Source organism: Fukomys damarensis, unplaced genomic scaffold, assembly GCF_012274545.1.
Source record: "Fukomys damarensis isolate Sample0158 unplaced genomic scaffold, DMR_v1.0_HiC HiC_scaffold_17, whole genome shotgun sequence".
In the NCBI taxonomy this organism is placed as follows: domain Eukaryota; kingdom Metazoa; phylum Chordata; class Mammalia; order Rodentia; family Bathyergidae; genus Fukomys; species Fukomys damarensis.
In genome coordinates this window covers 23,929,405-23,934,159 of record NW_022900929.1, presented here as the reverse complement: position 1 = coordinate 23,934,159, position 4,755 = coordinate 23,929,405, and the positions used below count along the sequence as shown (strand labels likewise).

At 40.7% G+C, this 4,755-nt stretch overlaps 1 protein-coding gene across 1 annotated transcript in view; it reads left to right on the top strand.

Moving 5' to 3' along the window:
* Positions 1–4,755, top strand: part of Tpst1 (tyrosylprotein sulfotransferase 1) — a 90,722-nt gene that overhangs the window by 19,947 nt on the left and 66,020 nt on the right. The gene's annotated exons all lie outside the window — the stretch shown is intronic.

The following is a 4,755-nucleotide window of genomic DNA, read 5'->3' as shown; positions in this document are numbered from 1 at the left end:
AAAAAAAAAAAAAAAAAAAAAATCATCTAGAAGTTTAGAAAGGCACGCTCTGGTTGGTTCTGAAGGGCCCTGGAGGTGCGATCCCCGTGCCCTTGGAAGCTCAGACCCTGCCACCAGGTGCCTCAGATGCTGCACATGGACTGCAGGACATAATGGTTGCCCAGTGGGGTTTCCGGCTTGGTCCAGTTCTATTCTTTTCTGTCCCCACTACTCCTCCTTTTGGGATGGGAATGTTTACCTAGTGCCACTGCATCTTGGGGTTGAGTAACTTGCTTTTTGCTTTTTACAAGGGCTTTCACTAAGTGTTTGCCTTAAGTTTCAGGGGAGACTTTAGGGTTTGGACCTTTTCTAGGGTGGGGGTTGGTTACTGGAGATTAAAACCTGGGCCTTTGCCCTGAGTAACATTTCCAGCCTCCTTCTTCTTTTTTATTTTTTTGGTACTGGGGATTGAACTCAGGTCCTTGTGCTTGTGACGCAGGTGGCGTAACCGCTGAGGTAAATCCCTGGCCTTTTTATTTTTTGAGATGGTATCTTTCCAAGTCATTAAATTGCTCAGATGGGGCTTGCATTTGTGATCCTTCTGCTCAGCCTCTTACAATGCTGGTATTATAGGCATGTGCCACCATGCCTGGTTTGGACTTGGAATTTTGAGCAACGCCGTGACTGTTAAGACTTTGGAGAAGGAATTAGTGTGTTTTTGATTGTACACAAGCTAATTACATCATATTAGGTAGAATTATGGCCTTGTTATTGTGTTTCTTTGGAGATTAAGTGTGGTTCAAGGTGGTGTGTTTAGGTGTCAGGTTGACAAGAAGTGGAATGTGATGGTACTTGGTTTTTTGGCATCACCTTCCCTACCCTCTTTTATTTTCTGTTTTGAGACAGGGCTTTTCTAAGTTGCTAAGATGTCCAGGCTGGGCTCAAAGATGAGATCCTCTTGCTTTGATTGCTGGTATTAACAGCCACTCACCGCTACTTGAGTGCATTAGGACACACCAAGGAGATTCGTAAAGCATGTTTCTGGGGGCCGGGCGTGGTGGCGCATGCCTGTAATCCCAGCACTCAGGAGGCTGAGGCAGGAGGATCGCTGTGAGTTTGACACCTGCCTGGGCTACATAGTTCCAGGTCAGTCTCAACTACATAGTGAGACCCTGTCTCAAAAAACCAAACCAAACAAAACAAAAAACAAAGCACATTTCTGGGTGAGTCATGGGACCATGATTTTGATGACCATACCCAGTCCATGGCCCCGGCCCCTTCTTTGTGCTCCTTCCCTGTGCTCAGCTTCTGGCTGCCCAGAGCAGAGCTGCGTTGCCTCCCTACTACACCCTACCATGTGATGTTCCTACCAAGGAGCCAGTGGACTGTGGACTGAAATCTCAAACTGTGAACTAAAAGAAGTCTCTCCCCCTTTCAACTGTGGGTATTGAACTGCTATACAAAGTGTGAGTAGAAACCTTCACTTCTGCAGCGTGTCTCATCTAGAGAAAGGTATTTCACAGTTTCGTTACTGCGCGACACCTTTGGAGCCTCAGTGTATACTGTAAGCTGCTGTGTACTTGGTATGATGTACAGTTGGGACATGGACAAAGTCTCTGGGCTTGTCACTTAACGTCTTTTGGAGTAAATAAAATATATAAGCTAAAATAGGGGCAAGGATTTAGCTATTGGCACCGTGCCTGCCTTGCTAGTGCAAGGTCATGAATACCAAAAAATAAAAAAGATAAAATAATTTGTATGCATACATAACTTTGAAGAATAGGTAAGATCTAGAGAAGACTGTGCTACTTGGGCCTCAGTTTGCACATCTACAATATGGGAGCATTTCACTGAGTATGGCAGTGAATGCCCCTAATCCCACTTCCTTGGGAGGCTGAAACAAGAGTATTTTATTTGTAAGTTCAAGGCCAGCCTGGGCAACTTAGTGAGACCTTATTTCAAAATGAAAAAGTGGCTTGTGATGTAGTTTGGTGCAAAGACCTGGCTATAATCCCCAGTACTACATAAATAGATAGGACCAAGATGACCTAAAGGCCTCTCTTAGCATTGGTGCCATATAGTTCTATGAGCTCCAAGTCAAGAAACATCAAAAGTGAGAAAGTGAGACTTAATAGTTAGTTAAAAATAATGAAACTGTCTGTAGAGAAACCCAACTCTCATTCTTTTCCTTTTTTGTATCTCTTACAAGACTTAATCACTGCCTTATTTTCCAGCATTTTGAAGGGTATACAGAACATAGAACATACCCCACCCCTCAATACATCAAATGTGGAAGGGAAGATGATGTTTTAATTTAAAATATAACAGAAATACAAACTGAAAACCACTCAAAATTGTGTCCATGAGACCTGTTGAGTGTGCTAGACTGTATGGCAAGGGTTCCTTTTCCCCTAAATTATTTCTTGGCAGAGATGGAACTGCCTTCATCCGAGTCCTTCTGAGACCTCCCAGCATTAAGAAGTGCCTTCGTATTTACTTTACTATGAACAATAAACTGTTTTGGGGTGATGGTCTATCAACCTAACCCTCAATGAGTGATACGTTTTGGATTGGGTCTTAGTCACTTTCCTTGTTGCTAGAACGAAATACTGGATACCCACAAGTTAAAGGAGAGGTTTACTTGAGCTCTCATTTCTAATCCATAGTGGTCTGCAAGGCAGGAAGGGCACAGTGGAGGAAAAGCTGTGGCTATCATGACATCCAGGAAGCAGAGAGGGAAGGGTAGAGGCGAAGAGGGAGATGGACCTTTCCAGGTACACCCCCATCAACCTGCCTTCCTTACCATGCCACAGCTGTATTATTCCCATGTCCATTCCTCTTCCAAAAGCCCCACTTTTGAGCCACAAGGCTTTGAGGGACATCTAGATATGAACTATAACATTCCATCCCTGTACCCCAAGACTCATGTGTATCTCTTTATGCCAAAATGCTGCCAAAGTCTTAACAGTTCCAGCATTGCTGAAAAATCCAAGTCCAAAGTCTCCTCTGAGACTTAAGGCAATCTCTTAGCCCTGAACCCCTGTAAAAATCAGAAAGAAAGTTAAATACTGACAACCTATAATGGCACAAGATAAACATTCCCATTCCCAAGAGGGAGGAATAGAGGGGTAGAAATGAATGAGATTAAAGCAAGACCAAATGCTGCAGGGCAAACATTAAGTCCTGTATGTCCATGTCCAGCACCTGGAGGGAAGAAGTGAACTCCAAATAGCTTGGGCAATGCCACCTCTCGGGTATTACAGGTTATAGCCTTCATGACTTCTCTCTTGGGGTGGCTTTGCTGACTGCCTATGACCTTCCTTATCAGATGTTCCATGTTTCTGGCCTCTCCAGCTGCCTGGAAGGTCTGTGACCCCACAACTTTTATATTCTACATGCCTGTAAAACTAGACCCTGTCTCAAAAAAACAACAACAACAACAACAATAAAAAATGATAGTGAATCCTCAACAGAAATGAAGCCAGAAGTGGTCATATTTCACAACAAAAATGAAAGGTGGAATAAATGTTGTTGTTACACAGCAATTGTGATGTCACTGGAACTAAGTGTTGGCCAATGATTGTGTTTTACTTGATCCTAAACATGTCAGGCATAAATAGTTTTATAGTTGACAAAATAACAAGCACAAGATATCATGGAGAAATTTTCTTATTGGGTTGGAGTTGGAATTGATAAATGATCAATTACAACAGAGGAAAAACAATATGTATCTGCCCAGAGAACTCAAAAGAATTCTGGAGCAGACCAGTGAACAGGCAAGTGAAACATCAGAAGAACCTCATAAGAAAACAGGAAGACCAGCTAGATGTTAAGTGTGTCCTATCAAAGAAGACAGGAAAACGAAACACATGTGCTAACAGTGTAAGTGATATTTGTATAGGGGTTGGGGGTTTAACTCAGTGGTGCCGTGCCTGACTCTCAACTGCAAGGTCCTGAGTTCCATCCCCGGTACTGGGAAAGGAAAAGAAAGAAAGTGATATTTGTGTATAGAGCATGCTGTTCTCATGTGAAAACTCCCTTATGTGTGATAATTGAAGTAAAGATTTTCTTTGAGGTAGAGTTTTATTTGTATTTTCATTATAGTTCACATAGGAATTTATTTCTGCTGTTAGTTTTTAGATTTAGTAAGCAAACAGTTAATTTAGAAAATGTTATTCTAAGAACGCAGTATATATATATATTTTTTCTTTTATTGATACTTCATTTTCCTGCTAAGTGGATGTGGTATAATATAATAGGATGTTCCTGAGAAAAGAAGAGGTCAAGAAAGGTGACAAGTATGGCCTGCCAAACAGGAAAGAAAAGCTAAGCACATGTGCTGTCAGTGTAAGCAAGACTTGTGTCTGAAACACCGTTGTTTTGTGTGAAGACTGCCTTCAGTTTGATAATTGAAGCAAAGATTATTTCTGTAGTAGAATTTTGTTTGTATTTTCTTTGTAGTTAACATAGGAATTTATTTCTGCTGTTATTTTTTAGATCGTAGAAGTGGGTTGAATTGAAAATGTTTATTCTACATGTTACATATTAAAATTTTAATATTTTATTTTCCTGTTAAGTATACATTAATATAATAAAATTAAAATTAATAATCAATAGAAATACTCCTAAAATTAATGTGGTTTTTATGTATCCCCATAATGCACCTTTTCTAAAAATTTGCCATGATGCCCCCATTGTGTTAATCTTTTCAATAATGATGCTCTCCTTTCCCCAAACCTCACAGTATCTTTTTTTTTTTTTTTTTTTTTTTTTTTT